This window comes from Neophocaena asiaeorientalis, unplaced genomic scaffold (genome assembly GCF_003031525.2).
Source record: "Neophocaena asiaeorientalis asiaeorientalis breed wild unplaced genomic scaffold, Neophocaena_asiaeorientalis_V1.1 scaffold150, whole genome shotgun sequence".
Lineage (NCBI taxonomy): Eukaryota > Metazoa > Chordata > Mammalia > Artiodactyla > Phocoenidae > Neophocaena > Neophocaena asiaeorientalis.
The window spans coordinates 6,670,098-6,685,540 of record NW_020176571.1 but is presented as its reverse complement, the minus strand read 5'-3'; the positions used below and the strand labels follow the sequence as shown (position 1 = coordinate 6,685,540).

The 15,443-nt window shown below is 40.5% G+C and overlaps 1 long non-coding RNA gene across 2 annotated transcripts in view; it reads left to right on the top strand.

Moving 5' to 3' along the window:
• Nucleotides 1-15,443, top strand: part of LOC112391954 (uncharacterized) — a 32,536-nt gene that overhangs the window by 14,436 nt on the left and 2,657 nt on the right. The window lies entirely within an intron of this gene.

Here is a 15,443-nt window from a genome sequence, read left to right as displayed (position 1 = left end):
TCTACAGAACAAAGAAAGGAGTCAAATGGGTATCACAGCTTGCAGCTGGGCACAAAAAAACAAAACCTATCTGATTTAGCTCGTTCACACTCCTCCATCCCCAAAGAAAAGGATACTTTTAATCACAGAGCTATGCAATATCCACACGTTTATGTACCATGTACGTCAGTTGTGTTCCCTGACTCTCGAAATCATCCAGACTCGTGTTACTCAAGTTGTGGTCCTTGGGCCAGCAGCATCAGCATCTCCAGGAAGTCCGTTAGAAATGCAAATAAAAACCCTCTACCCCCTCTTACACTCCCCTCTCTCCTGACCTAAGAATCTGAATTTCTAAGGGGTGGAGTTCAGGAATTTGTGTTTAACAAGCTCTCCAGTGGGGGTCAAGGGAAGCAATGGGAAAGGGAGCTCAGGTTTGAGAAGTACTTATCTAGCCCATTTCCTTTACAGAGACATGGATCCTATCTGGTTTTAAAGGTATCTCTGGGCAGAATAATTCCATTATCTCACTGAGTAAACTTTCCTTATGTAAAACAAATCCCATTGTTGGTAAAATCTTCTTTCTTGCTTATTAAATCTCTTATCTACCATTCTGGTCCTAATGAGAATGTACAATATCATTTCACAGTTGACTTTTTGTTGTCCTTTTCTAAGGCCATTCCAATTGTTCTCCACTATCACTTAAATTATAGTGTCCAGGGCATTCCCCGGCAGTCCAGTGGTTAGGACTCCACGTTTTCACTGCTGAGGGCCTGGTTGGGGAAGTAAGATCCTGCAAGCCTCCCAGCATGGCCCCCCCCCCAAAAAAAAAAAAAAATTAAGGTGTCCAAAAGGAATCCTAGTGAAAAACCCTCGTGGTTCCAATGTGAATATTCATGAATCTTTAAGAAAATCACTTTTCAAAGTAAAATACACCCAAAACCACACAGGTATAAAAATCATAAAGCTTATAAACAGAAGGAAAGAGTTAATCTGGATCACAGGAGAGGGAATAAAAATGACAAGACTGGCAGAATGAAAAACAGAACGAAGTTACTAGCTGGGGCTGGATTTGGGTACCCAATATATGTTCCGGTAGGATTTTGTGTAATTTGGCTGACATCCACCTACATAGTTTGTCTGTACTCTGTTTCAGGACTCAATCCAAAAGGTCACCCTCCAACTCCAATCCAGCTTCTCCCTGTCCATCTAATTCTAGGCTCTCTCTTCCTTCCCTTTCCCCTCATTCCTCCCCAGAGAGGGGTTGCTATGGGGATGGGACCACAGCAAGCCAACTGGTAAAGAAAAGCAGTGACAGAAGCAGAGTGGGAGAGTACAGAGAGAAAAATAAAAGACTAAGGCAAAAGGAAAAGGCGCAGACATAGATGAGACTTCAGACAGTCAAAAGAGGAACTGCAGGGACTCCCCTGGTGGCACAGTGGTTAAGAATCCGCCTGCCGATGCAGTGGACACATGGGCTTGAGCCTTGGTCCAGGAAAATCCCACATTCCGCGGAGCAACTAAGCCCGCAAACCACAACTACCGAGCCTGCGAGCCACAACTACTGAGCCCACATTGCCACAACTACTGAAGCCCGCGTGCCTAGAGCCCATGCTCTGCAACAAGAGAAGCCACCACAATGAGAAGCCCGTGCACCACAACGAAGAGTAGCCCCTGCTCACCGCAACTAGAGAAAGCCTGCGGGCAGCAACGAAGACCAACGCAGCCAAAATAAATAAATAAGAGGAACTGCACAAGTGATAAGATACCGTAAACAGCTTACAGAAATGGATGGAGACATACAGCCCACAGTTAGAGGAACAGAACAGAGGCATTAAGACAATAGACATAAGCAAACCCAGGGACCTGAAATATATGTAGAGACACGGAGGGGAAAGACACAGTCATGTCTTGAACCAGATCATGCAGGATTCTGGAGGAAACAGCTGCAGACAGAACCTTGCTAAGAACAGAGACTGTTCCTGGGAAGTGTTTATTTATTCTCATATGCCTCCATGAGTCATTTCAATTTCCAAGGAAGGGACCAGCAGGAGGTTATAAAGAGGATATGCTTACTTGCTTACTTCTGTATTGTTTTTCATTTCCTTTTCTGACATGTATGAAAAGGAACCTCCCAAAGACAAGCAAAAGCTAAGGTCTTTCCCTTTGACATAACCCTTTTAGTCTCTTGACTGTTCCTCCATCCATCTCAATATTTGTATCTCAAAATTTCTACAGTTCCTTCTCTTTCTGGCTCCTTTGTCTTTTCTTTCCATCTCCCCAGGTTCTAAGCCACCATCTTCAGGCTCCTTTTGTCTCTCTGATTCTCTTTTCCAATATCTCCCTGTACCTAAAGTCATACTTGTCCCCATATCTTAGCCAGAAACTTTGCTTCTTCCAAATCCATTCTCTATTTCTGCCCCTTAGCTGCATTCTTGGACCTCTCAATCTTTGGAGAAGATAACATCTAATAAAAACAACAGTTTTCTAACTCTGAGAAGATTTTAATTGTTTTTTAAAGGCAATTTTTAGAAAAATTAAAATATATACATACATATATGCCGAGAGAGCCTATAAAATCGCACAGTACTCTGCTGAACAGTGCAGAGCCCCCCACGTTCCTGCCACCGGCTTGATTACAATTTGGCCCATGGAGGGGACCAGAAAAGAAAATGCTTAAGGAAGTCAGAGAATTGAGAGACTTTATTCATGTGGAAACAATCCAGAAAGGCTTCTGAAGTTAGAATCTTCCAGAAGTTAGAATTTGGAATAGCTCTTGAAAGATGGGTAAGATAAGAGGTAGGCAGAGATTAGAGAAGGGCATCTCGGGAAGATGCGATGGCCTGGGCAAAGGAATGGTGCTAGGAAGTCTGTGCAGAGGACTGGGGAAGAGTGCTTTGTCCAATTTTGCTGAAGAGTAGGGTCCTTACAGGAATCTAGTAAGAGAGAACACTTTTCTGAAACCGAGTTCAGGCTCTGCTGCAGCAGTCTTTGAATACTGGACATGCTACTTTGTTTGTTTTTGCGGTACGCGGGCCTCTCACTGTCGTGGCCTCTCCCGTTGCGGAGCACAGGCTCCGGACGCGCAGGCTCAGCGGCCATGGCTCACGGGTCTAGCCGCTCCGTGGCATGTGGGATCTTCCCGGACCAGGGGCACGAACCCGTGTCCCCCGCGTCGGCAGGCGGACTCTCAATCACTGCGTCACCAGGGAAGCCCAGACATGCTACTTTGAGTGCAAGCCCTTAGTTGAAGAATAAAGCAAAATCTTACCGCATTTTTTCCCTTTTTTACAGCACCAACATACCACTTGTACTCCAGAGACACCAAATGCATCACTTTTATCTTACATGCTTTGCCACAACTAAAATATAGTCTCCTCACTCTGTGCTTCTTCTAATTTCCCCTCTCCATTTCATCCCTCCACCCCAGCTCTGAACCCCAAACTCTGTTGCTTCATTTCATTATCCTATCCATTGTTTCAGCCAGAAGGCTTTCTAGATAGAAACCAACTTGGTACAGTGGCGGAGAGCGTTTTCTGCAATCTTCTCTCACGTATGTTTTTAGAACAATGACAAGGTTGAAAGTTAGAAGACCCAGGTAGCTGCTCGGACTATGGCATTCACTTGCCGTGCTATACACTATGCTAATAATTAGTTAAGTTGTTGAATCTGTGTCTCAATTCTCCAATCCTGAAAGGTAGTCTTAAGGCTGAAGGGGAAGGACCCCAGCTGATTCACTCTCTGCCATCTCAAACACACCGTCTGTACAAATACTTGGGGATTCATGCATGCAGAGCAATTATTACCCCATGGAAGAAAGGAGATCAATTATGTAAATATTTTGACTACTAATTAGGTATGCACTCGTCATTTCTCTCTCAAACACACGCTCGAAATTTCCAAATGTTTAGAAGTTTCCCTGGTTCATTTTTGTGCCTGGTACATGTAGACATACTCAATAAATATCTGAATGAATGAATGAATCTCTAGCTCTAAAACACAAAGGTACTGGGGAAGGCTTATTTTTTGCCACTAGATTCTGAGTGGCATCACAGTTGTAATTTGAAAACTTAGAAGCATCTGAAAAGAGCTACCTAGTTGTTGTTTCTGGGTATGGCTAAAGAAAGAATTTACTGCTCCCCTGGCACTTCAGAGTTTCCATCAGCCTTTGCTCCTTTCAGGTACCCTGAGAGTGAAGCTATTTACCCCTGTCTCACTAGTTCCTCTTTGATCTTGACAGCTGCCATCAATACCAAGAAACAAAACGGCCCCAGGAAAAGACGGGAGCTGCTCCCAGCATGGAGCACATGCAGTAAAAAGCATTCCTCTTGGTGCCCACACCTTGGCCTCTAAGTACAGCCAGTGACAGGACAGTGACTCTGCCTCCGCCTGTCTCACTAATAGCAAACTAGTGAACATGTCTGCACAGCCACGTCCCAGAATAGCCACATGCCTCATTGGGGCACCTGAAAGATAAGGAGAACAGAGCTTCTGGTTTAAGTTGTGTTGTATTTATCTAGTAGAAAAGCAGGATTGTTCCTTTTCTCAAGAAACATGACCTTACAGATGGAAAGAATGAGCAAAATATGGGGAAGAGAAAGGAAAGGCCAGAAAGGTCAGTGAGATAAATGAGACCGTGATTTTACTCTATTTATAATATTTATTTATTTATTTTGGCCATGCCTTGAGGCTTGTGGGATCTCAGTTCCCCAACCAGGGACTGAACCCGGGCCCTTGGCAGCGAAAGCACTGAATCCTAATCTCTAGACCACCAGGGAACTCCCTGATGTTGCTTTAAATGAGAGCCTATGAAAATAATGTCCAAACGTGATCACTGAACATTGTCAATATTCTAAACAGGATGGAGACTGAGAGCGGTGACAGAAAACTGGGGCTCTGAAAACATTTTCTTAGGTGAAAAAAAGTTGTGCTTCAATATTGTCCCATTAAATTATAGAAAGATTATTAACAGATGGTTGGCATGAGATAAAGGGAGAGAGCAGTGATTAGTTGGAAGCAGAATTAATTCATTAAGTTTAAATTGTGTCGATTTTTTTCACGTAGGTTTTATTAACCTTTTTTTTTTTTCAATGAGGTTAGTAAACAACATCAGGGAGATACCATGGTCCAGGGTTTGTAAACCTAGGTACTACTGGCATTTGGGGCCAGATAACTCTTTGTTACTGGGGCTTGTCCTGTGCATTGTGGGATGGTTTGCAGCATCCCTGGACCCTACCCACTAGATGTAGGTAGCATTCTCTTTGCCACAAGTCATAGCAATGAAATAAGTCTGCAGAAATTACCAAATGGCCCTGGGGAGCAAAATCACTGCAAGTTGAGAACCAGTGCCCTAGACTGAGAAAATCTCTAAGAAGTTCCTTTCGTGAAGGACTGAAATACCTTACCCATCTGGAAATCAACTATTTGAAAAACTCACTTATTTTGAATATAGATTAGAAAAACAAAGTAAGGAAAAAAAAAAATTCCTCACTAGAGTTCAAAGCTTTACTCACAGAACGGCTCAGGTGGCCCCTCTCAGAAAGCACATACTCTCTCTCCATTTTAAGTTATTATAAAATATTCCAAACATACAAAGCAAACTGTTAATACAAAGCATAAGTTGGTTATTTGATTTTCAAATCAACAACAGATTAGGAGAAAATTAGAAGAAATGTCGTATGCCTCAGGCAGGGACCCTAACACATGAATGACAAGACAGAACACAGACAAATTATAAAAAGTGAACATATTTCTGAAAGAATAACAAATCAGAGGGAAAACAGTCCTACATTTTGGGTGTGTTATTCAGGTCACTTTAGTCCTTGGCATCCTACTTTAAAAAGGATATGACCAGGATGTTGAAGAGTCTGGAAACAAGGTCCTGCAGAGCAGCTGGGGAAACTAGGATTATTAGCTTAGAGAATAAAAGACATTCGGAGAGAGCATGCTAATTTCCTTCAGACATTTGCTGTGTTTCCAAAAATATGTATTTTTCGGTAACCTCAGATGGAAATGGGCGTCATATTTATACTACACTTATAATCATCTCAATGTAATAGAAAGAACTTGCTGGTAATTAGAGCTATCCAATACATAATAGGCTACCTTGAAAGGTAGTAAGTTTCTCACTGCTGACTTACTTCCTGATTTCCAGAGTCATAGATCTATAGCCTGTCTGATATCTCCATCTGAATGGCCAAAAGGCATCTCAAACCAAGCAGAGCCAGACAGAAGTACCGGTTTCTCTTCCAACCCCCCAAATCTTTTCCTTCCTTACTCTCCTCCATCTAGTAAACATTATTACTATTCACCCCTTTGCCAAAGCCAAAATGCTAGGAGCTATGCAGGATTTCTCTCCCACCTCCCTCCCACATCTAATCCAACAGCAAGAACTGTCAGCTTTACCTCCAGAATCTACCCAGATTCCTTCCACTCTCCTATCTCCACTGCAGCACCCTTGTCAAAACCATCAAAATCTGTCATTTGATCTGCTGCAGTAGTCTCTTAATCAGTCTTACTGACTTCATTCCTATTCTTCTGTAACTCATTTTTCACAGAAGTATCAAAACTGTACCTGGCCTCTACCTCTTTTTCCTGCCTTACTATCTACCACTATTCCCTTGATTCATTAAGCTCTAGCCATAGGAGGGTTGTTTTGTTTTGTTTTGTTTTGTTTTCCTGTCCTTCTATTATATCGAGTTCACTTCTGGCACAGGACTGCCTGGAGATATCTTCACAAGGTCTTCAAATGTCTGACTCCTTCTTGTCGTTTAAGTCTGAGCTCAAAGCCTCTTCCTCAAAGAGGTCTCCTTCGCCAGGCTATCTATGTTGTCCTTCTACCCACTCACCATTTATCACATTTCTGTTTTAATTTTTTTCATAGGTCTTATCACTATCTGGAAATATTTCTTTGTTTATTATCTGACCCCATTACAACAGGGACCTTGTCTATCAACATTATTTGTCCCATATACTTAACATCTAGAAGGAGCCTGTACATACTAGACACTCAATTAGTATTTGTTGAATAAATGGATAAGCAAATAATAATATAGATAAACTGGATTATTGTTCCTCAATTTGGTAAAAACTTGGATTAGATGATTACAGATTGCCGAACATTATTAATATCTCAGTGAGATGGGTGACTATGAATTTATAATGGTACCATCCTCTTCCAGGTTGTGTTTATATTTTTTAGCATCCTGGGGGTAGTATCAAAGAAGGCTAAACCAATCCTGGGGATTTTTTAGGTGGGTAAAACACAAGGACTGTTAGGCAAGGGACTCATTCAACCAAAAGCATTTACCTTTGGAGGGTTAAGTACAGGAAATGACATCTCTCTGCAGAAGTACTGCTCAAGGTGTTAGGGTATGGAGAAAATATTGCATTCAGAGAAATAAACCTTTTCCCAGCCTCTTCAAACCCTTGTTTTCCCCATTTACCCAGATGACCAGACTCCATGCTTTTTCAGAAAATATATTTTGCTAATTTTCATTCCTTACCCTCACCTCACCTTTAATCCATTCCTTCTAGAATCCTGCCTATTTTAGAGGTTTCCATCCTCCTCTCCATATTTTATCCCACCCATGCTTCAAGACACTGTTCTGTCCATTATTCCTGTTTCTGCCTTAAGTTTCTCACTTCCTGCTTATCTATCCCTGCTGCCAAGGGATTCTAAAGTGCCACCATCCTGAATCACTCTCATTCTTCCTATACCTCTACTTCCCATAAGGTACTCTGTCCTTCACTGTCAAAATCCTCCAAGGAGTGACCTACACTCTGTTCCTTTTTCTTTCCCTCCCATTCAACATCAAGTTATTTCAGAATCTCCAGTGGTCTCACAGATGTTCAGCCCTCTATATGAAATTACGTACCTGCTACTAACAATATTTTTGGTGTGACTGGAATTCTTATTTATTTTACTGAAATAATGATTAATCCTACGGCCACACCTTTGTGAGAAGGTAGCTTCTCCCTGAAAAAAGTGGACATTCCCATATCTAGAGAAAAGAGGTGGGTGCACAAAAAGAAAACCAGAACTCTTATACATATGTATAAGGAAACTTGACCTTGCTCCCTTAGACTTTGAGTTTAGAGGTGTTTGAGGACCCTCCCAAGAGGTACAAGGTAACGCTGGCCTCTGACAAATGGAACTAGGCCAGGAGCTTCTCAGGAAGATAGCTCTGTAATGAATCACCTCACTAAAAGTAAAACATCTATTACTCATAACTCTTGTAGTATTCTTTTTCTCTTCTTTTATCTCCTAGTCTTTAGAAAGTTTTGCTACAACATTCCAGGCTTATCTCAGCTGTGTTAAGTACTGGAGTATGCAGCCACAATCAAAGGAAAAGAGAAGCATTCGACCTTCTTCGTGCTCCTTCCCTTAGGCTACCAAGATGGTAGTTATAGTCTTTAGCAATAATTTCCAAGGGACACATGTACTTTTTGCTTGAAGGTTCAAGCACTCTTCCCCACATTCTATCGCAACATCTCTGTTGAAGCTTCTTCAGCTGCAAAACACAGGAATGACCTAACTGCAGAGCCAGTGACCTCCTTGGCTATTATCCTACTCAAATTCTCTTCATCATTTAAATTGCTAATGAGCTCCCCAACCTCCCTCAGCACCCACACCATTCTCTAGGTAGCCTTCTCAATGTCTCTCATTCCTAATTCTACTTCTTTTTCATTGATTCTTCCCCCTCAGTGACTCTTAAATGTCAGGTTTATCTCTGACCAGATTCTCGGTTATCTCAACTTTTCCCACAGAAGAAGGGGACTTCCAAATCTATGGTTTTTCACTCCAAACATTCTTTTGAATTCCAAGCCAAATGTACAACGGCCTGTACATCCTGTAAGTATCTCAAGCTCAACACGCCTCAAACCAATCTTGCGAAGCTGCTTCTGCTCTTCCTCCTCTAGTTGATTTGCCCACACTGGTTAATGGCATTACTAGTTATCTAGTTCCCAAACAAAAAATTTTCACTCTTGCATCTCCTTCACCTTCCAGTTGTCAAGTCCTTTCAAGTCTGCTTTCAAAAAATGTCCCTCAACCCCTGAATAGTTATTGACAAAATCAAATCTTGTTTTGAAAAGATGCTGTTAACAATTGGCTATCCACAAGCATAAGAATGAAGTCGGATCCCTTCCTCACACCATAAATAAAAATTAACTCAAAATGGATAACAGATCTGAACATAAACCTTTCCGACTTGAGTTAGAAAGAGCTTTTGTGATATGACATCATAAGTACAAGTAACAAGAGGAAAATTAGATTAATTGGACTTCATCAACATAAAAATTTTTGTGCTTCAAAGAATACCACCAAAAAAGTGAAAAGGGACATGAGCAGACATAACTCATATACCCGATAAAGGGCACATCCAGAATATGTAAGAATTTACAACTGAACAAAAAGACAATACAATTAATAAATGGACAAAGACTTGAACAGACATGTCTCCAAAGAAGGTATACAAATGACCAATAAGCAAAAAACATGTTCAACATCTTTAGTCAATGAGGAAATGAAAGTCAAACTCATAATGAGATAGCACTCTATAGCCACTAGAATGCTGTAATTAAAAAAAGATGCATAATAACAATTGTTGGTGAGGATATGAAGAAATTAGAACCCTCATACATTGCTTGTGGGTATGTAAGATGGTACAGTGCTTTGGAAAATAGTTCGGTAGTTCCTCATGAAGTTAAACAGAGCTACCATATGACCCTGCAATTTCACTCCAATATATATACCCAAGGGAACTGGAAGCCTATATCCACATAAAAACTTGAACAAGAATGTTCATAACAGCATTACTCGTAACAGCCAAAAATGGAAAAAACCCAAATGTCCATCCACTGGTCAATGGATAAACAAATGCAGTAATAATCATCATACAATGAAATATTATTTGTTCATAGAAAGAATGAAGTATTAATACATGCTACAACACGGATGAACCTTGAAGCGTCATGCTAAGTGACAGAAGCCAGTCACATTAGGTCACATATTTTATGATTCCACCCATGAAATGTCCACAACAGGCAAATCTATAGACAGAAGTAGTTTACTGGTTACCAGAGGCTGGAAGCAGTTAAAGAGGAAAGCAGAATGACCGCTAATGGTTATGGGGCTTCTCGTGGGGGTGATAAAATGTTTTAAAATTGATTACTGGTTGCACATGTCTGTGAATATACTTAAAAACCCTTGAACTGTAACACTTGAAGTAGGTGAACTGTATATGTAAACTATATCTCAGTAAAGGTGTTACATTAAAAAAAAAATCCCTCAAATCTCTCTTCTATTCCCCATGCTCATAGCCACTGTCTCAGCTTACAGTGAATAACTAAATGGTCTCATTTTCTTAAATTTCCTCAACATCTCCTCCCCACCCACCTATCATATACCTCCATATAACTACAGTTGCCTTTTTAATACAGATCTGTTTTAAGGAAAGTATATGTGAATTATAAAGGATAAAACTTATACTTCTAACCACATAAAATTAAAACTTTCTATTGTGATAAAACATCATCAAAACCTTTTTTAAAGAAAAACTGGCAAAAATGTGTGAAAGCCATGACAAAGTCTTCGTTTTCATAATATACAAAGAGAAAGGAACAATAAAATAAGAACCATACAGGGCTTCCCTGGTGGCGCAGTGGTTAAGAATCCGCCTGCCAATGCAGGGATAGGGGTTTGAGCCCTGGCCTGGGAAGATCCTACATGCTGTGGAGCAGCTAGGCCCGTGCGCCACAACTACTGAGCCTGCACTCTAGAGCCCGTGAGCCACAACTACTGAAGCCTGCGCGCCTAGAGCCCGTGCTTCGCAACAAAAGAAGCCACCGCAATGAGTAGTCCCCCGCACCGCAACTAGAGAAAGCCCGCATGCAGCAATGAAGACCCAACGCAGCCAAAAAAAAAAAAAGTTGTATTTTTATCACTGTAGCATGTTCACTACTGAGAAAGGCCTTTCCTAGTCATCCTTCCTATGAAGCTCCTTCTCTTGCAGTTGCTGGGTTTTTTTTGGCCGCTTGCAGGACCTTAGTTCCCTGACCAGTGATTGAATCCACGACCTCGGCAGTGAGAGCTCAGAGTCCAGACGCCAGGGAATTCTCTGTTAATTTCTATTTTAAGTGTTCACTGCTTCCTTCAATGCTCAGCCTGAGATCTGCAGGAGAGTGGACTCTCCATAACTGTAGAATAAATCAATGGTGTAGCTATTGATGAAATACTATGTAGTTGTTAAAAAGAATGAAATATAACTATATATATTGACTCGAAAATATGTCTAGGTATATATTTTTAAAATAATACATATGTTCATTATTAAAAAAAATTTAAATACACAAATCTAAAAAGTTAAAGACATACACTGCATTCCTATTAAATTTCAAGATTAACCATTATTAAAAACTTTGGGGGTGTGTATACACATATATGAACACACATGTTATATATGTATGCACATTGTAGAATACATATGCATGCTCTGTTTGTATACATGTATAATTTTTTGTTTATTTATTTTTATAAGTCCTTGTCTACATTAAAAAATTTTTTTAAATTTATTTTTGGCTGCGTTGGGTCTTCATTGCTACACGAGGGCTTTCTCTACTTGCGGCGAGCGGGGGTTACTCTTTGTTGAGGTGCACGGGCTGCTCATTGCGGTGGCTTCTCTTGTTGCAGAGCACGGGCTCTAGGTGCGGGGGCTTCAGTAGTTGCAACACGTGGGCTTAGTAGTTGTGGTACGTAGGCCCTAGAGCACGCGGGCTTCAGTAGTTGCGGCGCATAGGCTTAGTAGTTGCAGTGCATGGGCTGGGCTCTAGGGTGCCTGGGCTTCAGTAGTTGTGGCTCGCAGGCTCTAGAGCACAGGCTCAGTAGTTGTGGAGCACAGGCTTAGCTGCTCTGTGGCATGTGGGATTTTCCCAGACTAGGGATCGAACCTGTGTCCCATGCATTGGCAGGCAGATTCTTAACCACTGTGCCACCAGGGAAGCCCCCAAAACAGAATATTGATCACTCTTTTTAATTTGTCACATCTCCTAGGTAAAATAAGATATAATTTCTATGTGCATTAATATTGAAGTAGTAAAAATATGAGTACATGTGCCTCACACTTTTGTTGTAGTTGATAATGTTGTGTGATCTGCCACCCCATAGAATATACACAACATTACTTCAAAAAAGGTAGTGAAAAAAAAAAAAAAAAAAAAAAAAAGGTAGTGGTCAAAAGTATGGTTAGAATGATGTCATTCCTTATAAACAAATGAGTTATATATAAACACATAAACACATGCACGTGTGCACAGGAAAACATATGGAGCATTACACCAAATGATTAACTCTAGTGAGTAAGATTATAGAGACCTTTCACTTTATCTGATATCTATTTTTCTGGAATAAACTTAAAAAAAAGAAAAAAGAATAAGTATACATTGTTTTCAGTGACAAATACTTTTAAACACAGATCTGATTATATCACTGCTGTGCTCCAAACTCTTCAATGATTTGTTGCTTACAGAAGAAAATTCACATTGATACAGGAAGCACTCAAGGCCTTACACAATTTCATTCACTCCTATCTAATCTGATCACACAAAATACATCTGTACTCTTTTTATTGTGATTTTCTCTGCCTGAAATATGGTTATTTACCTTTTCTGCCTGTTGCCATACCTCCGAGGCCCAGCTCAAAAATCCCTCCACTTGCGTTCTTTCCAATCCTCAGGAACAATTAATTATGCTCTCCTGCGTGCTTACACAGTACCCCCCCTTATTTTTTTTTACAGTTCTATTATAGGACTAACCATAATCTTATGTACTATAGTTGAGTGCACATATGAATTCCTTTAGAGTCCCTTTGTTTTCTTCCGGTGCTCAGAACAGGGCCTAGATTACCAAGATTGCAGTTCCGAGGGGGAGAACAATAGGCAATGTCACTACAGAATATTAGACTTATGGGACTCATAAACTCCCATGGTGACACCACATAAGATTGTGCCAATTGTGTCTGCACACCCAGACTACCATTCACGTCACGGTTTATGCCAATAGCACCTTCCTTCCCCCAGCCCAGCCGTGCCTGATTTCCAGTCTTGCATGGAGGACCTGAGGGAGAAATAAAAAATGCACAGGAGGAAGGGGTGTGGTATTGTCCAGAAGGCTTCCCCTTTGAGAAGGTAGGTTGAGAAAGACCTGAAGGCTCCGTGGTAGTTGCCCTGACAAAGTAGGAGGTAGGGAGATAGGAGAAAATTGTGTTCTAGGTTGAGGGGACAGAATGAGAACGGGCTGGAAGGTTGGACTATGGTGTGTTTGTGATCCTGCAAAAATGTCCACATGGCTGACCTGTAGGGGGCCAAGGGATGAGAAGAAGCTGGGAAGTAAGCAGGGATCGTATCACATATGGCCTGATATGCCAGGTGAAAGAGTCTGGACTTTAGTCTGAGGACCACAGAGAGCTAGTAGGTTAAGTACAGTAAAAACATGAACACAGATTTTAGAAAGATTACTGATTGTACTAAAACTAATTAGGAGCTTTCTATAATAGATGACAATGGCTTAAACTGAGGTACTGGCAGGGGGCTCAGAATATCAGGTATCAAAAGGACTTAAAAAGTACACTTAATGCAAACCTCTGTTCTCAAGGAAATTTCCTTGAGAGGCAGATCTTATGATTTTCTGTTTGATTTTATTTTTCCGAAAATACAGATGGGAAAATAAGGCATAGAAATAGTTGTGACAAAGCAGGAAAAAAAAATACAAAACCTGTCGGTGGGGTATTCATTCAATAAACGTCTACTGATCAACTACTACATATTGGGTCCTAGGCACAATTCTCCGTATTCCATAGAAAGACATATCAAGGCTTAAAGCGACTGCTAAGCTTCAGGATATGTGCTATCTGATCATGGAGAAAGAACATTTCTGAGTGCTGGGGGCCCTCCTTGTAGGATAAAATCTTTTAGAAAATATTTCAGCTATTTCTCAGTTTGTTTCTAGAACAGAGGCAAGGTTACATACTCATTAGATGATCGGGTGATCTTTAGCATTCCCCACGTTGAATCGGGTTTGGAAGGATAACCTTAAGTTTATCCACTGTAAGAAGGCTGTGTGGATTGACCTTCCCTTCTCTTTCTCCTGTGTTGGAAAGAACTATTCCTCTTCCAACTTGCCACAGGTTTTTTTTTTTTTTTCAACTTGCCACAGTTTTTACCAGGGGGACTTCCCCACGTCGGGGGCACGTTTATTTTCATCTTGAACTGTTGCATTTCACTTTCTCTCTCTTGCTTGGCTTTTATCACCAACCCCGTGGAGCCATAGATAACACTTTATAATTTAAGAATGAAAGATATTTGGAATGTTAGGTACTCAGACAAGGAGAGATGTCTGGGACAGAGCATAAGCAGGAAAAGGGGAAAGGTGAGGTAGGTTGACATCTCCTGGCAGTAGGTGCAGGAGTTCCCATCTCTGAAGACCTCTCATTGCCTAGAGACACTGGTTCTTGCTAAGGATTAAGTTAGGTTCTAGAAACTCTAAGAATTAGATCATCTCTAAGGTCCCTTCCAGTTTTAAAATTTTACAATTCTCGTAAGATTTCCACAACATATCTTTTCACGAGGTCAATTTGTAAAGAGAACGAGATAATTCTTAATTAATTAAAAGAATTAATTAATTCTTAATTAAAATTAGGATTGAGGACCTGAGACTCATAGATAAATCTGGAAATAGAAGTTACATTTCTGGGATCTCCTACAGTTCCTTCAGCGGATTCCTACAAAAGTTATCCAAAACATTAACAACATTTTGCCTTTAACTTTTGGCCCCTCTTACAATCCAAACACCAGTAAAATAAGGAGTATTAGCTAGGGAATTTGTTTAAGTTGTGCAATGTGTTTTGAAGAAAGTCATTTATTTTTAATACGTGGGATAAAAGAAACAGGTAGAGCTGTCAGATCTAGCAAAAACAAAAAAATAAACTAATAGAATGCCATTAAATTTGAATTTCAGGTAAACAATGAATAATTCTTTTAGTATAAATATGTCCCATGAAATGTTTGGGACATACTTATACCACAGAACTATTTCATGTGGCAACTCTCAACAGGGAGCTAAAGTTCTGTTCCATCCCATGGGTTGTTAGGAGGATTAAATCAGAAAAAGTGAAGGAAGTGCCTAACACAATAAATAAAAGTTCTTTTTGCTTTCCCCTTAGGCTGAGGAATATGATATTGATAATTTTCAATCATCCATGTATAGACTGAAAAAAAGTTCAACTCCAGTCACCCTGCATACTTCTGGTTCATTTTTCCCTGCTGTCCATCTGTCTTAGCCACAGAAATGAAAAAAAATGAAAAAATAGTATTGGATGAAACATATTTAGAAAAGTAAATCTGCTAGTGGCTATTAAAAAGTCATAAATTGGGCTTCCCTGGTGGCGTAGTGGTTGAGAATCCGCCTGCCG